Genomic DNA, 25058 nt, shown 5'->3' with positions numbered 1-25058 from the left:
TTTTGAATCTCCTGAATGAATATGTTATGAAGTTTTTATTATGGGCTTCCTTCTAAAGGGTATGGCATGAAAAGGGAGAACACAATCCTAATCATGAGAAATGCTTTAGGCAAATTCCATTGAGGGACATTCTATTAATGTGTGACCATTACTTTTCAAAATTGTTATGGTGATCAAAACAAAAGAAGTCTTAATAAACTATGCAAAGGAGCTTAAGAGACTAAGGAAACATAATTACTAAAGGCAATATGGAACTCTTGAACAGAAGAAGGACATTAGGAGAGAAATTAGAGAAATAATGCATCAATATTTGCTCATTTAGATCTATCTACTGCAATGTTTTTAAAGTAGTAAGAAATGTACCCTTGTTGTACAAGATATTAATAATAATGTAAGTTGAGTGGGGATACACAAGAACTCTCTTTATTGTCTTGGCAAATTTTAAAAATGTACTCAAATGTAAAATGTACTCAAAAATAAATATCACAAATAGTTAAAATTCAAATTTTTGTATATGGCTTTTTTTTTTTTTCTAGCTTTGTTACTTGACTGACTGGCTCTACTGGGGAACATAGTCAAATTGGAATAGAGTAGCAGTTTGGACTTTTAAAGGATGCAAGCTGTTTTAAAGGTAGGTTGCAATTAAATCTTATCAAAATGTGTGATTTTAAGCTCTTAATAAATACTTCAAATTTTACATTATATTTAAGATTTCTTTAAACATATTTTAGCATAAATTGAAATAGTAAAATATTGATTATACTATAGATGGTTGACAAAAACACTACAAAATTATGAAACTTTAGTAATCTTTCTTTATCAAGGAGTCTATGTTTTAATCCCATATTGTATTTTTATCATGCTCTTTATTTGTATGCAGATATGAGAAGACCTAATAGTTATTTGCCTCTTAAAAACCATAAACTAATTTTACTCTTTTATATTCTGTTTCCATGGTACTTTGACTACTCTTTCATAATTAGTAGATATTACATTTGTTAAATTGGATGTGTCTCATTTCAAAGGCAAACATCATATGAAGCTCTCATTCAGAAAACAGATTCAAAGTCACAAATTTTCTTGCCTTTATAAATATTAATATGGCTCATACTATGCAATTGTTTCTTTTGATGACAATTGTAAGCTTCTTTTCCTTTGCTAAAGGCAAGGATCTAAACTCTGATATTTAACTCTTACAGTTAATCCACATGGACACAATAAAGAGCAATACTAACACTCCCCATCTGGATATACTAGAGTCTATTCTTAGGATGTCGTTCAAAATAACCTTGATATTCACAGTTCCCAATCAGTAATTGATTAGAATCAGTCATTAATTTAACAACTCAAAAAGAAAAGGTTAAGAAGATAAGGCCAGCATGTATAAACTAATATGTCTTCTAAATCTTACTGTGATATTTGTTTAAACCCGGTTTCTGTCCCTATTCATTAAATACAAAATACATATTTATTTTATATCAACAAATCTCAAGTGCCTAAACAAACACAAAATTTAGATAAATTTTCAAGATTAGAAGATGTAATCAACCTTTTGGTATCTCAAATATTACAGTATCTATCACCTGTGCTCATCTTTTTTGACCATCAATTTGTTTTCATTAATATTTAAAATTTTCAATCTTGATGTTGCCAAATCCTTGAATTACAGAAAAATTGAATCATTTTTAACATATTTGCACTTTAATAGCTTTAGAGTGAGGGTTTTATTACAGATTACACACACACACACACACACACACACACACAGAATAAGAGAGATTAATAATTCTAATTTATTTCCTATAATGGGAAACTTGTTTTTCTCGTACAGCCCATGATTATAGCAACCTAAATATTATGTGTGGTACAACCATGAATAATAAATTAATTTTGTGCTGGGATTGTGGCTTGGTGGTAGAGCGCTCGCCTAGCATGGTGGAACCTGGGGTTCGATTCTCAGAGACACATAAAAATAAAAGGTATTGTGTTGTGTCCATCTACAAAAAAAAAAAAAAAAAAAAAAGATTCTCGCTGTCTCGTTCTCTCTGTCTCTCTCCTTTATAAAATAAATAAATTAATAAATTAATTAATTTCAAAGGGTTCTAATTTATTATTATTTAACAATGCCTCTGCCTCATTCTAATGATGAATGCAACTCTTCTTCTGAAGCTTTATAAAGCATTAAATCATCTAAAGGTCCAAATATAAGAGCAGGAGAACACTTTTCTCAACTCTCCTTTGGTTCTTCCTGTGCTAAAACTAAAGTTAAAAATAAATAAAAGACATAAATAAATATTTGATGTAGAATGATTTAAACATAATAAATGTAAAGAAATTAGTATGTTCACACCTTTTCACCTATAATACAATTCATATTAAAACAGAAGACATTATGAGACAATAATTTACTGTTTCTTTTTTTCCTTTTAATATAAGGAACAAACTTCATACATGAAAATAGATCTGAAAAATAATGTCACTGGAATGTCATAATAAAATAGAGTGACATTGGATAACAGTGAAGATTCATATGTATAATCAAATAGCTTTAAAGTTTTTTTTTTTTAATGAAATTCATTGTCTTTTCTCTAATTTAATTTTGAAAAGAAAAACTCCCTGGGGCCCATTTACAATCCCACCACCAATTTCACAAATTATTTCTTGAACAATGATAGAAGGGAATGTTCTTCTATTAACATTTTACAAAATTTGCTGCTTGTTTTACCCACTTCTCAGGTATATTCATGATTCCCTGGTAGGTATTAATTGATTGTGTATCATACAATAAAGGAAATGAAACCATAACCTTTTTTGTGGTCAAATAGCAGTCTTTGATAAATTATAGAATATGCCTTTTTTTGCAATAATACAAAAAAATAACTATAAGGTCAGCATTTTTTTCTGCCTGTAATGGTTGAAATGGGTAGGAAAACAAAGACAAGAGGATTTTGGCTGAACTGTAAAGAGAAATGGAGAAAAATGCATATAAAAGAGGATATAGACATATAAGTCATGAAGATTTTTACTATTATTTTATGATTGGTGAATTTTAAAGGCTTTGAAGAGGTAGGAAATGAAATGTGAGTCAAATATGAGACTATTTGGCAAATAAATCTACAAGAGTAGGCCTAGGTAATGAAGAAACTTGAATGAAGTTTTAAAATGTCTGACCTGTGGGTTTTATGTGGTTTGTGCTGTGGAATCATGTTTTGTTGCTCTTGTTTCCTTTTGAATGTAGAAAACCAATCTGAACAGGTGTGTGTACCTGTCTGTTCCTGCATGTGTGTATTTAAGAGGATAATTGTTTCCAAAGTATTGGGAGATCACCTGTTTCTGATATTTTGAGAGCACAAATTAATTTTATTAATTAATAATGTAGTTTCATTATTCTATTCAGTAAAATATTTGAGAAAAGTATGTGTATGCAATTTGTATTTAAGACATTTATTTGTCTAGAGATACATTTAGAGAGTATAGTGTTTTAAGTGAATAGAATTCTTCAGGATTCATGGATATTGCATGTTGAAGATGAGACGAAGGGTATCAGCCTAAGGAAAGTTTTGGAAATGAGCTGTTGGCTGACACATGCACACAGATAAAGGATATGTCTTTTAAAACTCAAGTCTTCAGGGCATTGGTGTGAATACCAGGTCTTGACCCTCAGTGAACACCAAATCTCAACAGTGATGAGGTGAAACTGAAACTGATGGAAACACAGAGGGAATGGCTGAGCTGCTCAGCCAGGGGTGGATTTGAGCATTTATGGTTTTAGTGATCATAGCACCCTGCTGAGTTGACAATAGGGTTCAAAAAAAAAAATTGCAGAGCCATCTGTCTTTTGAAAAAATGTACTTTGTAAACCACAAGTAGAAATCATCTTGTACATTTTGTTAGTGCCATTTCTCCCTGAGGAGATATTGTTTGGCTTGTAATTAGCACATCTGAAGAAAATAAATGTGGGGATACTTCTAATTTTGGCAATTGTCAAAGGTTAATAACTTGAGACATGCCTATTAGAATTTCACAATGGACTTGTCATTCGGAACTATGATTCATCATCCACTTAGAATAACAAGGATGGGAAAGAAAGGAAAATACAGGAGCAGTTGACTACTTCCACTTAGACTCTGTCAGACTTTTTATTAAAAAAAATAGATGTTCCAGTTCCTCACAGTGGCTGCAAAACTCCAGGGTTATTAAACAAGTTTACTACAGGCAATATAAGCAGGAAAAAAAAAATCTAAAAATGCTATCCAATCTTTCATGAATTTGCCTTTATTTAATTTGTATTTCTTTGTTTATTTTGTTTTATTTTTAATTTTAAAGAATCATAGGTCACAAGATGCTATTAAATCTTCCACAGAAAATAAGATTGTTTAATTCCATGGAACATATATTCAATTAAGTTTAAAAGTCATTCTGTTTCTGTGGCTCTTATAAAGGAGAAATTTGTTGTTTGTTTCATAAATCTTTGACATTACCCTGCTTTTATGTCATGCTGTTTTGATACTATGTGACAGGTCATGACCTGGGACAGTGCTATCATTCAGGTTAACTTAGAATTTCCTCAGTACATAAGCAAGTAACTGCATACAAGCTCTTTGTTTTATTAAAATAAAAAATACTGCAAGAGAGATGAAGAGAATGCTTGGTTATGGTCTACGGGACAACAATCCATAATTTACTTTGCAGATGTCTGTGTAATTTAAGCAGCAGGCAGAACAGCCACACAGTTGTAGCTGCTCTAGGGAAAGGATACCAAGAGGCTCATAAATCATGATGAGGATTAAAAGCAATGAGCATTCATCTTCCTAACCTCCTAAGACAATACGGGAAAGCCAAGTATCAGACCATACAGAGCACAGAATCTCAGTACAGGGATAAAGGTGTCAGGGTTTTAAGGGATTGTCTCAATTAGTCCTGACCTCCCATTTGCAAGTCAGTAGAACATAATTTTAAAGTTTATTAAAAAGAGGCCTTTTCCACAACAAACTAAATTCTTTGAGTGATAAAAAATATTTGAGGGCAATATATAAATTGAGTCAAATCATACCCAGGTATTAATAATTTTCTTAGATTGAGCTTATTTACTCTTGGAAAGTTCATAGAAAATAACCTTACTAATAACTAGTCTATGAAGATTGTCATGTTTAGCTGAACATTTTTAAATGGTGGCATGTTATGAGAAAATTCTAGCTTAAGAGTAGTCAAGTGAAGGAGATGCAGACAGCTGGCTCTCTGCTATGAAATTCAGTAAATAAATGGTCTGTTACTAACTGTTTATATTTGAAAAATTATTCTAATCAAAGGTCTTTGGATGGAAATGAGTAAATAATACACAGTGAGAGGTTTTGTTTTCTGCAGAAAATTGGAACTATAATCAAATTTTAAAGCTTTAAAAAAATACTGATTTATTAGTTATTCCAGTCTTCTTTTAAATCAAATTCATGATAAAACTGTGAATTTACTAATTCTACAAAAATAGAAGGCTAGTGAAAAATATAATGTAATCACTTATTGAAGGACAATTATGACCCTGTTTTGTAGGACACTAATAGATTTCAGTCTCTGATTCCATAGTTTAGTATCAAATATCCCTTGGCAAATATTCTTTTTTTTTTATTTGTTTGTTTTGGTACTGGGGATTGAACCACAGAGCACTTTACTTCTGATCTACATCTTCAGCCCCATTTGTTTGTTTTGAGACAGGGTCTTGCAAAGTTTCCCAGGCTAGCCTGAAACTTGAGATCTTTCTGCCACAGCCTCCTGAGTTCTGGGATTCTAGACATGCTCCACCATGCCCAGCTACAATGTTTTTTTTTTTTTTTTTTTTTTTTATGTAGTCTTTAATTAATTATTTTAGTTAAGGAGAGCTGTAGTATATAATTAATACAGAGTAGCATATAATTATTTCTTTTTCTTTAGAGAGATGGCTACACTGCTCAATCTTTGAAAACAGGTTGTAAAACATAGCAGATACTAAAATATTGAAATTTTAGCAGTTTCTGTGCCGAATATACATACCCTATACTCAATGTGGGGGGAAAATAACCATCCTTTCAATTTGCTAGGCAATATTACAATACTATAGTACTGCATTTAAATAACTTTTTCACTACTACTTTTCCTTCCTTAGGAAAGATAATTTAAATATTTTATGCTTTCATTGAAGATATTATGATGATTTGAGACTATACTGACTTTGTTATATTGTGCATTATATCAATCACCTTTTCTTGACATTTTGATCAATATACCTGACAAAAACAACTTACAGGAGGAAAGTTTATTTGGGAATCTCAGTTTCAGAGTTTCAGTCCATGATTGGCCAACAACATTGCTCTGGGCCCAGAGTGACTTGGAACATCATGAAACAAGGGCATGGCAGAGGAAAGCTACTCAGCTCATGGTAGCCAAGAAGCAGACCGAGAGCAGGGGGAGCCAGGGAAAACATACCCGTGACCCAATTCCCTCAGCGACACCCCAACTGCCTAAGTTACCACCTGGTAATCCATTCAGATAAGTAATTCATCAAATGGATTAATCCTCTGATCAGGGTACCATTTTGATCTTGTGATCTAATCATTTTGCCTCATGCATTAACATAAGAACTTTTGAGCACTTCACACATTCAAACCATAACATACATCATTACTGTTAGTTGTTACTTTGTTTTCTTAAAAGAGTGTGCTGTATTTACCAGTTACCTTTCTAGAGAAGGAGACACAGAACATGGGGACTCATATGTGTTTTCTGCCATATAAAATAAGACTGAGTACTAAGATAAACAAATGATGAAATTTACTGTGTATATGTGGACAAAAAATAGACTAAATCACTTTTAAATTCATAGTAACAAGTATTATTTAGCCACAAAATTCTGGGTCCCAGAATCTATTAATCAATGATGCACTACCATTGAAAAATAACAAATTATTTGTCTCAATATATAAATTGTAAAATAGGGGTAATTAACTTTACTTATCTCAGTATGTATGTATGTATCAAAAATCAAATTGTGCCCTATGTTCAACTATTATTTGTGAATTGAAAAATTTTTTAAAAGTATTAACCTTAAGTTTTAGTTGGACACAATATCTTTATTTTACATTTTATGTGATGCTGAGTATCAAACCCAGTGCCTTGTGCATGCTAGGCGAGCACTCTACCACTGAGCCACAACCCCAGCCTTGTGAATTGAAATTTAAATTTTGAAGATGAAAAGAATATATTAGACAGAAATAATTTATATGTAAAATGTAGGTAATCTTGTATGTCTATCTTTCAAATGCCTTTATGAAGTCAGTGACATTAAAGCTAATGATAATTATATTTCCACTTTATTTAATTCACAATAATTTTACTTCATCTATAAAAAAATCCAAATGCTTTGGTTTTGGGAATGGATTATAGATTCTATTCATAAATAGTTCTTGAAAGCAGTCTACATATTACTTATTCCAAGAACCTTCTCTGGGTGTCAATAAATGCATCAAAAATATTCTTAAAAGTTACTGACAATTCTGATGCTTGCATTATTGTGATGAGAACAAAAAGCAATCAACTAAACTACCTAATGTTTAGATTAAAGAAAAATAATTTTACAGAAAACTACACACACACACATACACACACACACAAGAGAAAATTCAAAATGGTACTAGGCAATTGCTTTATTGCAAAAGGAAGGGAAATGGTGTGGTAGTTTGTAAATTTTGAAAGCACCTTTAGAGAACATCTTCCCAATAAAATAACATTTGAAAAGACTTGAAAGGAATGTGTAAGCCAGATGCAAAAATATCTGAAGAAGAAACAAGTCACCAACGTGGGACATATTTAATATGTACAATTAAAAACCAACAAGAGGACCAGTGTAACTAAAACTGGGAGAGAGGGTAGAAAATCTGTAGGACATAAGATGGTACAGATTGTGGGCTTTGCAGAACAGTGTAAGGATTTTTTCCTGGGCATGGGAAGCAGTGGAACTGAGCAGAGCCACACCATGCATGATGCATTTTTTCTCAGAGGACTTACCTGGTGATAGAGGTGATGATATGCTGTTTGGGAACAGGTTAGAATGACGGTACCATATTTAAGTAAATTACAACTATCCATGTGAACAATGAGATTAGCTGGGAATAGGAATATATCAAGACTAGTGGAAAGAACTAAAAGGATTGAGACAAAATAATTTGGTGATAAAAATAGGAGGTATCCAGTATTACATCATATATGGCCTGAGCAACAGAAGGATGATTTTGTCATTTGCCTAGGATATAAAATCTGTGTTGCCTTAGGAATCTAAGAAGAAATGTTGACTAGGCAGTTAGATATATTTATATGAAATTTTGTGGTGAGTTCATCCTGACAGATAAATGATATGATGTTGACCCAGACTCATTTATTCAGAAACATGTAATGTTCTCTTTCTATTAGGTGCTGTAAGCTTTTGGTATGTATTATTTGCTCTTTTAATGGTCTCAAAAGAGCTGTATGAGACAGGAAAAATTAATATTCTCCTCATTTCACAGATGAGGAACATGAGGCTAGGGGGGAAAGTTACATTTTCTAAATCATACAACTGGTGAATGACAGAGATAGGATCAAAACCCAGGCACCACAAAATGATATAATTAACTTGATGTGGAATTAGATCACAAATGGAAGATAATTAGATAAGGATTGAGGTGCAAGAAGTTGGCTCTGAAGCATTTCAATAAAAATGTCAAGGGCATGAAGAAAAGACCAAAAAAAAAAAAAAAAAAAAAGGTTAAATGCAGGATAATAGATAAGTAAAGTGGTAGCTTGAAATCAAGAAAAACAAATTAGTGCTGAAAAATGACCATTGGAATCACAGTGTGGGTTCCATTTTTTTTATGTTGACTGGAGCAGTGTTGATGGAATGAATAGTGAGCAAAATTTTGATGAGAGTGTAATGAATATAAGATAAAGTTCATTTTCAACATCAAGGCAGTAGATTTTGAGAAATCTCTGAAAAAGATTTATGTTGCATTTTTGTGTTATTTTGAAGCAATTAGAAACATACTTATGGTTCAAGGCTCAAAATTCTCAAAAAACTAATTGTCATAAACATTTCAAATGACCAAGGAGTGATTGTAACAGAGTGACACAGATCAAAACACTTTCACATTATGTTTTATAACTTTTCCCAGATTACGTAAACTCAGTTTTAAAAACCTCACATTTCTATGTCTTTAAAATCAAAATGAAATACGTAATTTACCACACTATTAACAGACTTGTGTCTTCTCCATTGGGCCTTTACTGTTGCCTGAATAGTTTCAGTTGCAGTGGCTAGATGTAGCACCTGCTTACAGAGATCGTGTTAGAGACTTTCTGTGGGATTGTCTAGGATCCAATCCACATTAGCTATTTATTGGAGTGTGCATGGGGGCCTGTTCTATGCCTCCCTCCCTTCACCTGTATATCTCCCTTATCCCCAAATTCTTTGTTAAATGTCTTTTATTTTAACCATCTTATCACATGGCTTTATTAGCTGTTTGCTTAACTGTATTTGATATTAATTTCAGGTTTGTTTCAAAGTCTACTGGTTTGATCTTGATCCCTGCCCCATTCTTTTCATGTGCAGTTTTGCATGTCTAAGAATACATGCTTCTGCTATAGTTGTTATAAGGATGATGTAAGTTAAAATTTGCACACATGATTTATAAATACTTAGAACAGTGTCTGGCCAGTAATAAAGCAGTTTATTTTTTTTAACTAAATAAGTTATATTTTTTGTTTTCCTCTGGGATTTGGAGAGGATGAAATGTTTCCTTTTTCTATATTTTCCTGATGTCAGGAGACCATGACTAACTTTTATTGTAGACATTTAAGACTCTCATAATCAGGTAATATTTCTTTTCAAAGATTCCACTACATTATTGGTGTGGGTTTTTTTCAAAAAGTGGCTTTTTTATTTTTTAAAAGTGCATTTCTCATAACGCAATTTTTGAAATGTCTTGAATAGACGCTTCTGATACATATGTATATGTATACATATGTGTCTATGCTGCATGCATATATATCTCACAACATTTCAAACACATTTCATAGACATTTTTTTATCATAAGACACCATTATCTTATGAAAGTTGCTACTTAAACTAGATAGATGTGATGTCCTTGAGCACAATAAATCATTTCCTAAGAACATAGTTACTTCTATCTTCTTGAATTCAATTGACATCTACAGGAATATCCTATTGTTTTCTCACTTCTAATAATTATTTTCCACACATGAATAGCCGATTATCATAATCAATGTTCAAAACAGTTTCACTGAAGAATTTCAAGGAATGATCCTGTGAAGCGCTGAATGCTCCTTTAAAGTTTTTGCTGCATATGATGAGACAGATGGAGAAAGTCATTTTTAAACACTATATTTATTCTGTTTTTTCCACGTTGTTTGAAATCTATTCTTCCTCTTGCCCCAAGGGATGCCTGCCTTCTAAGCACATGTTTGAAGTCAGACAGAAAGCATATGTCCTGTACATCCCTGGAGTCTGACAAAGGGGGTGAAATACAGGATAATGCTTCTTCAATGGTGCAAAAGGGAGTTTCATTTGTGCAACTGGTATTTCTTTCATGGTATAAGGTACTGCATTGTGGCCTTCTGATAGTTTAATTATCATCACATTTTCTTTCAAAACAATATGGGTATTCCCAAAGATAGGGAATAGTGAGACTTGGCATGAACACAAGGGGTATAATATTCCTTAAATCAAGTTCTCGAGTCTTATCCCTCAGTACTCCTTGAGTTTGCAGAGCACAAGTGGGCAAATTCTAGTGATATATTTATCCTGACCTTTTATGTCTTCAAAGGCTCATCATGGTATAGTCTTTGTTTTGTCAGCTTTTTTTCGGTCCTTTCCCCATACTGTGAACCATGCAAAACCGTATGAGCTCCAAATCTCAGTTCCTCAACCACATTCCTAGCCTGTGGGAATTTTATGCGACCATATTTTGTCCAGACCTGCCTTCTCATGGGTCCCCCTCTATTCTTCATCACCTGCATCATCCCATTTCTGACACCCAGGATGAGGTTCCAGTCATATGTCTCCCTTATCCCCAAATTCTTTGTTAAATGTCTTTTATTTTAATCACATGACTTTATTAGCTGTTTACTTGTCTGTATTTGATATTAAATTTCAGGTTTGTTTCAAAGTCTACTGGTTTGATCTTTATCCCTGCCCCATTCTTCTCAATGACATATTCTCAGACATTACTGTGGGCTGCAGGACCTTGGCTATGTAGTTACTGACAATCTTCTTCTCACTCAACATACCAACATGAAATATTTCTATTGAGTCATTTCACCCTGATAAACTAGTATAAGTCCAAAGCTTAGTTGAAGGTCACAGGAATTATGTTAAGCAGAAGGTAAATTTTTTTATAGAGACATGCATGTTTAAACTATGTGATTGGAGGAGCAAAAAATATTCTGATCTCTGGGAATGGAACTAAGAACATTCTCAGTGGCCTGCAAAAAATATTTTCTTCCTTGGAGACTGTCAAACAGGGTATTGCTGGCTATAAGGCAAAAACACCTGAGTTTGAACAGCTAACACTGGTCAGATGAATTGGCCACCAGATTATTAAACATATATATTCAAGCCCAGGTGAGGACATTAATTCGTGCAAGGCAATATGGAGATTGCAGTTGGAAATAGAAAACAAGACTGAGTTATGGGAGATTGGCTGTGTTGTGTCAATAGCAACAGACTTATAACACATTCTATAATTAATATGTACCAAAAATAAAGCAAGAAACATAAATGTTTGATCTCAAATAAGACCTTCAGAATGAAAAAAATATATAGCTTAAGTTTAAATTATTTTCAAATCTAAAAGTATTCTGTATAGCAGTGCTTCATAGTCCATTCACAAATTCATATTTTTATACTCTGTAATAACTGCAAAAAACTCTTATGTTATCTGTATCCCCTCCTACCCTGCATTCTTCCCTTATCTATTCCTTCTTTCCTTCTCTCTTTCTCTCTTACTTGAATTCTAATCATTTTATCATGTCATCTTTCTAACTCCCTGTTATATGGTATGCTACTTTTCTAATGCTTAATAATAAATTACTGTACATTAAAATATCACATGTTTATTATAAAAAAAGAGAAAGCAGTTACCCTGGTACCTCAGGGGGACCTCACTGGCTTGTCTGAATTAACCTGTGGCTGTCAGGGATCTGGTATTTGCACCTTAGAGATAATCAGATACCACTGCTAGTACCTTTCATAGGGAGGGTCCTTTGGCTAGGGGAACTTATTTCTTGGCACATCATAGGAAGCAGAACTTGCCACTAGGATTTCAGATTCGTCCTGATTTTCTCCAAAAGCCAAAGTGCGCATAATATCAGGTCTTGTGCCACACATGGTGATGTGTTTATATGAATAAGATTGAGTGAATTTATTATGAAGTGAATTTATTACTATCAACAAAGTCATTTTCAATTTTCTTATAGGAAATATTTAAACTGATCCATTTAAAAAAACATTTTTAGTTGTAGATAGAAAGTACTTATATTTTTTGTTTATTTAGTTTTTTATGTAGTGCTGGGGATCAAACCTAGTACCTCACACATGCAAGGCAAGTGCTCTACTACTGAAACACAACCGCAGTCCTAAACTGATTCAATTTTTAAATTTAAATTTAAGTAACCTTTCAAAAAATTAAGAATTCAGTTTCTTAGTTATATTAGACAAATTTCGAATATTCCATAGTCACATCTGCTTAAGGTGACTAAAGTGAACTATTAGTTTAGATTAAAAAGTTAACACAAAAAGTTAAGTTTTCAGCCTAGAGAAAGAAGAAATTACAACTTGGTTCCAAGTTTTCTTAAAGCATCAGATATTTATATTTCTTGTTTTGGATCATATGGCTAGCTCTGCTAAAAATGTAGAAATATGTTCCTCTTGACAAGAAGATATCAGAGGAAACACATGCATATATTTGGAATTTCAAATTAAAAGTATGGAAGAATAATTTAGATAAAGTAAGAAATTGAATCTTTTCTATGAAATTCAGCATTTTAATTCTAGTTTCAATGATAATAGCATCTTTGAGATGGTGTGTGTTCCCTGTATTTTAAATCTATTCTTAGAAATAATCATATTCCCTAGCATATAGTCATACATTCATACATAATGAAATTTATTGTATTCATTCATTCATTTAAAAATTTTTCCAACAATCCCATGAGCTGATTTAGGTGCCTGGGGATAAACTTAAACAAACTTATGTTTCTGCTGCTCTCCTGGTGTTTGCATGGTTGAGTATGACATAAAATCCACAAATGAATAATTAATGTACAAAAACTGAATAAAGACTAATAAAGTACGATAAAGCCAATCAAGCAAGTTGAAGTTGACATACTACAGAGAGACTGGGAGTTTAAATCAGATTGATGGTTAGAAAAACTGTCTTTGAAATAAAGTCATTTAAACCAAGATATAAATAATCAGAATGCATTTTTGCTGACATGAAATACCAGGAGAGATTACCATGGGGAGTAAGAACTGGTGGAAAGGGAAGGACAAGGTTTGGAAACTTGAGGAACAGAAGAGAAGGCCAGGTGACTGGAGTGGTTGCACAAGATGGGAGCGAACATGACATCAAATGATTGTCAGGAACCAGTTTTGCACTGCTGTCATGATAACAAGTATGGATCAGTGATTGTTTAAGAGTGTATTGGGCAAGGAGTTGCATGATGTAGAAAATGCAAAATTATTGCTGACTTCTTAGGAGAACAGAAGTTGCACTTGGGAGGAGTTAGCCCTTGAAACAGATCTTACAGGATGAGAAATATTTTGACTAAAGAAATTAGAACAGGAGCTGCATGATGGTAGAGGAATACCAAAGAGAAGGGGTTTTAGGAAATGGGAAAAAAAATGGAAGAGGTGAATTGTAGGATTAGAAAGACATGCAGTAGTGAATATTGGGCTTCCTATTATTTCCTTCACTGAATATCTTCTCCCCAGAGCTTTTGTCCTTCTTTTTTTGTTGTTGTTTTTGTTTTTTGTTTTGTTTTTGTTTTTGTTTCTGCACATTCCATAAACTAAGAAGTAAGGAAAATATTCTCCATGGCACAGCTCTGTGCTTCTGTCAGGCTCTTTTAGCTGTGACTTCTGATAATAAGGAATATCATCAGTAAATGTGCTGTACCCCCTTAGAAATTCATAAGCAAACTTTTTAATTCCCATTACCTCAATCTCTCTGGAATACAGTATTTGAAGAAGTATTAAGTATTATATTAAGAAATACTAGCATAAGCCCCAATCCAATATGACCTGTGTGTTATGTGAAGAGAAAATTTTGACATAGAGAGAGGCAATGGAAAACACAGAGAGAAGATGTTTGTCCACAAATCAAGGATAGAGGTATAGGAAAAATCTTTACCTTATCATCTCTAGAAGAAACTGGTTCTGCCAACACCTTTATCTTGAACTTCTAAGCTACCAGAATTATGAAACAATAAATATCCATTGTTCAAGCCATTCAGTCTTCAGCATTTGTTAAGGAAACCTAACAAACAAATGTTCTGTCCCCTGTACTGTAAAAATACACAATTATTTATCTGTTTATATAGAATCCAGACTACTGCAAAGAAAAAAAAATTGAGCAACAACAACAAATGTACTTCTGCCTTCATGACTCACACTGATAATCCTTGACAAAACACTGTTTTCTACAAAACCTATAAGTTTGTGCAAGGACCTAGTATTATGTGCCTTCTACATTTGTACTTATACTAAGTAGCTTTAGTCATCCAGGAAATAATGTTTATAAAGGTGAGAGTTATCTGAAGTTTACTTAACATATTTTTATTTATTCGAAAAGAACTGGAAAGTTATGCTCATCCCCAACTTTTCAAAAATTACTGATTAAGGAAATACTAAAATTGAGAAATCTGTACAAGAATATATTTTTCTCCAAATTGAGAAATCTGCAGAATACCATATTTTTCTCTATTCCCTCTATAGACTTTCTGTCTTAAGTTTCTTCTTATGAACAGTACATATTTATTAACACATATTTCTCAGTTTTCCTATTCTCTGATATATAACCTAGTTATGTGATATCTTGTTATGCAGGCATTTCTTGACTTGATTAACCCATTGCTGTTATATGTGATAAGAACAAAGCAGTTCTCTGAAATCTAGATAATATGAATTGCTTTAAATTTGGAAAAGCACAAATTGAATCATTAGGGAAGAAATGCAAGGCAATGTTGTGAGAGAATAAATATGTGTTATATGTATTATCTTCCTTGCTGCCAGGTTTGACTTGAAATTAGTAGTGTAAATTTTTCCTGTGATTAATTAGCATAACATCACAGAATGAAACATTGAATCTCGAAGTTTTCAAATAGTTTTTCATCTGCAATTAAAAAGAAAAGATAAAAATGTCATTGTTTTTCTAACCATTAATACTGTACTAATTACATTAATACTGTACTAATTACATTTTAATGTAATTAAAATCATGTCTTTTATTTCTAAATAGGTAAATTCAAATAATATCATTGAAAGAAAATGAAATGAGAGTTGACATATTTTACTGTAGAAGTGTCTCACTGTGCTCAAAACATCATGAAGTCATCTCAAAATGTTGATTTTTTTTTTTCCTGGTACCGGGTATTGAACTCAGGGGCACTTGGCCACTGAGCCACATCTCTAGCCCTGTTTTGTATTTTATTTAGAGACAAGGTCTCACCAAGTTGCTTAGTGCCTTGCTTTTGCTGAGGCTGGCTTTGTATTTGAGATCCTCCTGCCTCAGCCTCCCAAGCTGCTAGGATTACAGGCAATCACACCATGCCTGGCAAAATGCTATTTACTTTTGCACCTATAAAATTGCAGCTTATTTAATAAGATGGGATCCAACTAAAAATTAAACATTCTGATATTGTTATTTTCATAGCAATATTTTCAATATTCAAATTGTTACTTAAATTATATGAATAGTTGATGGGTTGCTAATTCTATTAAAATTACATGAAAAAGTAAAACAAAAAACCTAATAACTCATTAAATAGCCTTTATTTTAATGATGTACTAGGAAAACATTGCTATATTAAACTAATGTAAAAAGAAAGCAGATATTGTATGAAATACAGACATAAACATGACTGTCATGGATGAAGACTTTTTTTCTCAGTTCTCTATACACAGGTGACACATCACACCACATGGGCCAATGGGCAAGCTCTGGGGTTGATAGGGGACAGAGGGAGCCAGGAGAAAGGGTGGCCAAAGAGCCCTCATAGAAACCTTTGTGGTTATGGGTTATGCAGGAGGAAATTATGAGGAAGGATATGTGGGTTTTAGTAATTTTGACAGGTTCTGTCTGGGAACATAGGGACTTTACTCTGTTGTCTGGTATCTTCCCCTTGAATGCTTTGGATGATAGATGGTGACCTGGAGTTTGAGAACCCAGTAAACAGTTGAGAGAATGGGCTCTGCATTGTTTGTTTGTTTGTTTGTTTGTTTTTAAGAAATTTTTACTCACAGGGAATTCTTTGCTGTCCCAATTAGTTAGCCCTGTGAGGTGCAGTCCCTACTGGGCCAGCAAGACCCCCAAGTGAAAACATATCAGCATATTTAAAATAAAATGCATAGTTAAAAAACTGCATTCATTTGGATTTCTTTAAGATTATAATTAATTTTAAATTTATATAAATTTATTTATATTTATACATGTATATATATACATAAACATATACTGTCACCACATTGAAAAAAAACATATTAATATTGGTAAGGTTAATTGGCTCCCATGGATTACATGTTTCTTTTTAATTTTATACTACTTTAGCCATGAAAGGCCATTTATTTATTATTTATACTGTTAAGTCATTTTTGCTGCATAATTTAAAATAACAAAGGAAGAGCAGACAAAGAATATAGTTGGCTTTTGTTTGAAAACTTACTGAGCTTGTCTGTTTCTGTACTTTTCTGTACCAGGTGTGTCAAATCATATTAGATCAGAACACTACAGTTGTATGTTTCATTGTTTCAAGGAACTTTCCTCTGAGTTACACCATTCATGATTCCAGAATATATTACATAAATTTGCTTCTGCCCTTAATAATTTACTGTGATGGATGTTGTATCAAAATAAGTTATTGAAGCCAATTGACATTTATATTATCAGTCATGCCTCATATATGAAATAAATATGATGGATTTATGATTCTAGGCAAACATAGAATTTTATTAAAAGTTAATGTTTAGTATCCAGGATTTTATGCCAATATTAAACCTGTACTCAGACACTCACATAATGTACCATGTCATTGTGAGATATTTGCCTGTATATGTGTAGATACATTAACAAATGTAGGTGCTTAGTTTTGGAAGCCTTGATTTGGGGAAGTCATGTTTTTCTTTTTTCAATACAGGACCTGATTTTTGGCTACTTGTCAATGATCTACTATTTTCATGTCAAATTATCACCAAGACATAAATATCCACAACTCCTAGAATCAGCTTTATATTTTGCACTGATTTAGTTTTTGTTTTGCTTTGCATTTTATACATTTATTATATATCTTGTATTTGTTGCTTTCTGTGTCCTCAAATTTTATTTTCTTTCATCTGGCTTCTAAGTTAGAGCAATTTTCTCTATAGGATTCAATTTATCCCTGTTATCTTTCTAACATGCACTGTCAGTCTATGTGACTGTATAAATTACATGACTCATATTTCTCACCATTGTCCACTACACACTGTAGCAACCAATATCCTTTCTTGTTTTGATGCTTTGCTCAATAATATGCACATTTTCCAAAGTACGAATCTAATGTTAATCAGACACATTTGTGATTTTTCAAGACATGATAATTTTTGATATGAAAGTTTTGACAGAATACCCTTGCAGACACTTGGCCTCTCTGAATTTCAAGTTGTAGATGTGGTAATAATTGGAGATAATGGCTACCTTGCTGTGCAACTCATAATTGTGCGTTATTGTAATTATCTATAATGTCTAAGTCTAGTTTTAGGTAAGCTTTTTCAAATCTGCCCCCATAAGAGTTATTGGTCATAATTATTAGTTACCCAATTCTCATTTATTTGCCTCTCATGAAATGTAAAGTCCATTTCTATCTGAAGCATTGGTTATATTATGACAAAATTGGGAGGGAGCATGTAAACTCTTAATGGAGAAACAATAAAGTGATAATAGTGGTTAACAAGTGATAATTTTTCAAGGTCTCCATGTCCTGTAATAACTAATGTAGGAGAAGGGTGGTCACCATTTCAGGTACTAGAATTAAAACTATGTTCAGAGCAGACAGCATGTTGACAGTATGAAGAGGGAGATCAAGACAAAGAAGTGAATAGGGTAACTGAAGGGGTCAAACTGGATGACTAGAGGCTCAGGACACATGGAGCAACAGCTGTGTGAAGCCAGCCATGATGGACTCCCATTCACTTGTATTGTCCTCTTCCTAGACACTCTGCAGGAGACCCCACAAGTTTCTCACTAGGTGTGCTTGAACAGTATAGCTACACTTGGACCATTTATTTCTGTTGCATTTATATCTTATTAACTAAGCATTTCTCACCAAAACTGTTACAGATATTGAATAAATGAAGAAAATGGAAAGGTAGCTTTTAACACCATTATTTGGCTGTGAATAATTTTTCTCTTGTTGCTAAAAGCGTCTTCTTCTGTTTTCTATCAAAAAACTGAAAATGATTTCTTACATGCTTTAAATGTTTACTACATCTATGTGAATAGATGAATTGAGGTAAAATTTAATTTAAACTATATTTTAAATTCATGAATAAAGACACCAGAAAGAGAAATGAAAGAAAAAACTGCAAAAAAAAAATAGTAGTCTAAATTTAATTTAATGTAAATTATTCCTAGAGAAAATCTGAATGATTTAGCTCTATACATCATTAGAAAAAGAATGTAAGAATAGAGGAAAGATGCATTTTTTTTTTAAATTTTGCTTTAACAGTGTATGCAAGTATTCTCTAAAGATGAAAACCAATTGAGAAATTATGATGTAACAAACCACTTTCATCTTGGGTATTTTTTATTGAAATAGCCTCTAAATAAAATATATCAAAATCTGTCTTCTTTCTGAAAATGTAAACATGTACATTTTCTAAAATAGTGAGACAGGAAAATTTTATTTCCCCTAATATCCTCCAGATTTTTAAGTATATGTATCCAAAGACTTTTAATGAATGTAATACAATATTTCCATGTAGATAGAAAATTAGGGACATACTCAGACTTAATTAGAATGAATAAATTAATGAACTGTGAATAATTGCTAGAATTTGTACTAATTCTTGTGAACCTCATGTGAGCTAGGTATATCTGGATGAAAAAAATGTTAATATTCCTTTATCTTCTGTCCCTTGGGTGTTCTGGCATCTCCTTGTTAATTAAGTCTACATACTATGTTAAAAAAAAAAAAAAACAAGTTCACTTTTACCCTATGAAAGCCTTCTCAGGTTTCAACAAATAAAGTACATAGTAGGGCTGGGGATGTGGCTCAAGCGGTAGCGCGCTCGCCTGGCATGCGTGCGGCCTGGGTTTGATCCTCAGCACCACATACAAACAACGGGGATGTTGTGTCTGCCGATAACTAAAAAATAAATATTAAAAAATTCTCTCTCTCTCTAAAAAAAATAAAATAAAATAAATAAATAAAGTACATAGTAGTCCAAGTTCATTTTCAACATCTGTCCTTTCATATATAGTGTCTATTGTACACATAATAATTTTGCTTTTACTATCCTTTCATGTCTCAAACAGATCATAACATAAAGAAATGTTCTTGTGTGAGATAGTTTAGACCCAAATCCATCGAGACTTGGGTTTACTGTATATAATTCCCCAGTTTCCTACCTTGAATTTAGTATTTTCAAATAGAACTCATAAGGTCAATCTAATTTTAAGTTCTCCCTGTGGAATCTTGCTTTCAGAAAAACAACTGTTGATAGGATGTCAGAGACTAAATGCACTATCCTGCCTGATACCAAACAGGTAAAGTTCAAGTCTACTCAAATGTTCTGAATATCCATTCCCTCTGCAAATGTTCCCAGAGCTTATCCCTTTGCTGTATCTGATATCTGCTTCTGCATTTCCTCATTACCGATCTCTTACACTGCCATAGTCTCAGAGTAACAAGCCCAGTCACCATCTATTAGCTTACATGGCTTTGTGTCTTTGCTTTGTTTTATATATATTGTAACACTATGAAAAAGAAACTGTATGACAGCAGAATCTATATCTGCTGCTCTATTCCCAATATCTAGAACAGCTCCTATCCCAGTGTGGATGTTCAGTAAGTGGTTATTGAAAGAATGATGAGTATGTTTGTGTCTATTACGACTTGTAATATTTATCTAACCTTTACGTATCTAATTAGATTTTTAAAAACTTGAGGCTATACTACTGTCCTCATTTCTTTGTTCATCTATTCCCATATTTGAAGACCTGACTTACCATAGCAACAATATTAACATACACAATCCCAATCAATAGTTACAATTTTCAGAATGTTTTCCTTATAAACCTGCATTCATTTTCCAAATTAAGTTTACAAATACTTTATGCTTTCAACAGAACAAGGAGAAGTGTAAGAGTGGAAGGTGAATACATGTGTCTTCCTGGATACTTTATGAAAGTCACTAGATAAATTTTTTTTTTAAGAAAGTTGAATGAAGTACCAGCTAAGCAAATGAAGCATTAAATTATCAAAGGGTGTCCATCACTGAAAGAACACTCTGGCCATATGGATGAATTGACTACATTAGTTTGAACATTTTACGATGGACATATAGCAATTCATCATCTTACAAGGTGAATGGTATTTGTTGGGAAAATTCCTGACACAATCATATTTATTACCTTCATAGAAATTTGATGATGGCATATAGGACTAACATATAATAGGGAACAAAAGAAAGAACAGAAAGTATATTCAGGGGTATATTCTTTAATACCTTTATAAGGGACAAATTGAAAAAAATCTCTTTTATGTTGATAGCATTAAATATTATATATATATATATATATATATATATATATATATATATGCACTATGTATTAAGATATTAAGATAAAAATTTGCCTAAACTGGGATTCATTGAAAAATATACTGGAATATAGAAATTAGTATTTGCTATATATTTTATAAGGAAAATATTGATATATTTACATGAATGATAAGTATAAAATATTTTATTTGCATTCCTGAATGTGTTCCTCTGGTATTTTCCTAGGGTTGTTACCTATAAAGACATGTAAAAAGGCATAATACCTTTTGAGTTAAACAGAAAAATTTTTTATAATACATTTAAACAAGATAGAGCCAGAGGAGCAAACAGCTAAGTAGCATGTGAGGTACTTCACATTGTAAGGTATTTCATGGATTCTGCAGAGATATTACTGACTTCAGAGAATCCATGACAAAGTGCTCTGATATATGAATCAAAGTTTCTGTTTTTTTCTGAATTTGATTTTCTCATCTGAAACAGGAAAGACTAGTAAAAGAGATCTAATGTTAGTATTTTCTGTTACTTTCTCATTTTAGATTTTGTAGGTTTTTTTTTTTTTTTTTTTTTCCCTGAAGGAGTCACTATCTCAACAGAAATTGTACACTTTGGACAATAGTCACAAAATTGAACTAAAATATTTTTTTAAATGTACTTAGTACATCTGGCAAAGTCTGGAAAAAAGAAAAAAAAGTTTGCTTTCAAAGAAAATATGTCATTAAACTAACTTAGCAAGGTAACAAATAGCAAAATCATTTCAAAGTATAGATTTTTGCTTGCATTATTTTGTGTAGAAAATAAGCCTGAACAAAAATATTGAAAAAATAAAGTCAATACAGAATTTTTGCTGGTGATTCAAAGTTCTACCATTTAACAAACTTTCTGGTACTGATGAAATAAAATTGTTACTTCACTTTTTAGAGAAAGCTGGACTTTTAATTTTCTACTACTTGAAAAATAAGGTCATAGAAGACTTAGTAATCTTTCTGAGAATATTCAAGATAAATCATGTTGGATTAAATGTTTACTATGTTTGGTTTGGTTTTGATTTTGCATAATAAATGTGTTTTACTCCTTTATTAATTACATGAAGAGCAGGGAACACAAATAATAAACCACAAAAATGCCTAAGTAAACAGTTTTGCACTCATTCCAAATATCAATCCTTTGTATATTATGAGGAAACATTTTAATTTTTATTGAAATATGACTTTTGATTTCTTACAGGAGGCTTATTTCATTCATTTTTCACCAGGTAACTATTTAGATTATGTATTACATGGTTACAATTAACCCAGTAAACTTTTAGATACCTCTAAGAAGCCTCTGTTCTAGGTGTCAGTTTGAGGAAATAAAATGGTAAACACTCCCATCCTGCAAATTCCAAGATAAATGTCCTTTCCCCAGAGAGGCTGTGGCTGCCTTAGTGCCTGCTTTTTTCCTCTGAACTATCAGCTCCGTCTGTTCAGAGACTATATTACTATTTTATGTGAAGTAATCAACGTAGTAACTGGCACTTAGTAACAGTTGGATAATTTTTTTATTAGAACATGTTAGACAAATATTTTTTATAGCATGCCAGAAATTGCAACTGAGAATACAAAGATTAAAGGAACCAGATTTATTTTTATGATATGAAGGGAAACAATATACAAGTATATAAATTTGAAAAGTGAGGGAGGAAAAAGAGCTCATATTTTGAAAAATATTGTTTAATTATGGCCAATTTTGGTCTAAAATTGGCAGAGTTGGTGGAGAAACATGACCAGTCACTAAAATAATAAGGAAAAATAAATCATAAGGCAAGTTGTGAAGATCATGTTTAAAATTAATTTTATTATCTTCGGAAGTCTTATTTGAAACAAGAAATGTTCACTATAAACAATCCTCACTAGTACCAGGGAACAAATCATTTTGTAGATCCTAATATTTGGAATTTGAATCTATTGTGTTTGTGGGGTTTTTTTTATTTTTTCATGTGCACAGATAATGCCCTCTAAATCACTGGATGGATAACAAGAACCTAAAACATAAACATGCTAGAATACTTTGAAATATTAATATAGTTAATTGGGTTTAATTTCATTTTTGAGATAAGAAATGATAGGAAGCTTTTTCTCACATTTTCACTCTTCAATTAAAATAGAAAGATGTTTTAAAATTATCTAGATGATAGTATCTGTCCATTATAATTTTTAGGAAAAGGGAAAGAAAAATAACAATCAGGTCAGGATTTATGATATATAAGAATTAATTATGTTAGTAAATGATGCACTTTGTGTTTTGAAATCTGTGATTGACAAAAATGAGGCTTTCTTCTTCCTGTCAATTACATCTCTATTACTATTACTATTAGACACAACTAATAGTGGGAAATTTTATTCATTTTTACCATCGTCCGAGAGCTGTTTTCTCACAAGAACAGTTTGTGAGAGTGGGGGGTATAGCTCAGTGGTAGAGCGCTTGCCTAGTGTATGTGAAGCACTGGGTTTGATTCTCAGAATCACATTAAAAAAATAAATAAAATAAAGGTACTATGTCTATCTACAACTAAAATAAACTTACAAGGATAAAAAGTAACAGGTTTGTGAATGTGAATTAAAATAAGAAACTTTTATGTAAATTTGCAGCACCAATTCCAGTACCCATAGTAGGAAAATGTTGAAACCCTGTGAGTTCTTCAAGCCCATGAGTTGTTTTTTTTTTTTTTTTTTTTTTTTTTTTGTTGTTGTTGTTTTGTTTTGTTTTGTTTTTCTGGTTTCTTGCTATTTTGTTCTGAAGCATGAGTATATCTAGTAGAATTATAAATGCCTCTACAATGTGGGTGTATTTACATATATGTGTGTAATGTATAAAACAGTTGAGATATGTAGATAAAGCCTAATGGTTCTCCAGGTACAAGGGAAAAGGCCATGGGGCCTTGGGGCCAATTTTTGATAACACCTTACTCTACCTCAATATCCTGATAATTTTTATTAGTAATTTTTTGTTTGGGAATTACTGTAAATCAGTATATCAGTATATCTATGATACACTCTAAATTCTAATTATCCAGTGCAATATGCCTATATGGGAAGTGTTAAGTAAATATTACACATAATTTTGATAAAGATATTAGAAGATACATCTTTAATTTTAAATTTAAAAACAGTTATGTCAATATATCAATATACTAAAATATTGTCACCTTTGTGTGGCATTTTGTACAACTAAATACATTGATTACACTTATAATGTCTATCATTTATTGTCAATTTAATGTCATCATTGCATCATTTGTATAATCCAGTATGGTTAGCAGCAGTAGGGGACAGATTTCACAGGTAAGAGTGAAATAACAGTGTTACTGATATATTTCAGAGGAAAAAGGAAAGCATCCTCATTGACTATTTTATAGAATGATGAAGCCGATAAGTCTCTTATAATGTTGATTTTATAATAAATTTAGATTAATATTTTCTTAAATCCAACTTAACTGTACCATAGTAAGAATAATGTGTACCTTTGAATGAATAGTAAACCATTCCACTTAGTTTTATTCTTAAAGACATTAAAGTTCAAGTATTTTCTATAAGACTACACTTTTTAAGCCTTTGATATGCATGTACTGCCAATCCATTCATATAAGTACAAAAATCACATGAATACTAATATCATAGTTAATGAAAATAATTAATATTGCCAAACAGGTTAAGTAGATAGCTGATAGTCACACTGCTAAATACATAATGTCTACCTCATTTAGCTCAAATTTCTGTGAGGATAGATAAATAAAATAGTTATATGAAAGGAGTCATAATTGGGAAAGCAATTATACAGGTGAATGTTTAAATTTTTTTTCATAAAATATACTAGCTAAGGATTTTCCATTTAGATGGAAGTCAGTTTTTTTGCATTACTTTTTTATTAATATGTTGGTGGTTCCGATGAAAATATATTCTCTAAGAAGTTTTGAGTGATTATAAAATCTTATTTTTGGAAGGCCAGGTAAATCACAGCTAATAC

The 25058-nt window shown here is 32.0% G+C and overlaps 1 protein-coding gene across 1 annotated transcript in view; it reads left to right on the top strand.

Annotated features, from left to right (window-relative positions):
- Positions 1 to 554: 554 nt before the first annotated feature.
- Cdh12 (cadherin 12) overlaps positions 555 to 25058 on the top strand; it is a 646257-nt gene continuing 621753 nt past the window's right edge. Inside the window, exon 1 of the mRNA XM_076856175.1 lies at positions 555 to 631. The gene's annotated coding sequence lies outside the window, so the exon portion shown is untranslated. The remainder of the gene's footprint in view (positions 632 to 25058) is intronic.

The sequence above is a fragment of the Callospermophilus lateralis genome, chromosome 5 (assembly GCF_048772815.1).
Source record: "Callospermophilus lateralis isolate mCalLat2 chromosome 5, mCalLat2.hap1, whole genome shotgun sequence".
In the NCBI taxonomy this organism is placed as follows: domain Eukaryota; kingdom Metazoa; phylum Chordata; class Mammalia; order Rodentia; family Sciuridae; genus Callospermophilus; species Callospermophilus lateralis.
This window is presented reverse-complemented; position numbering and strand designations above follow the sequence as displayed.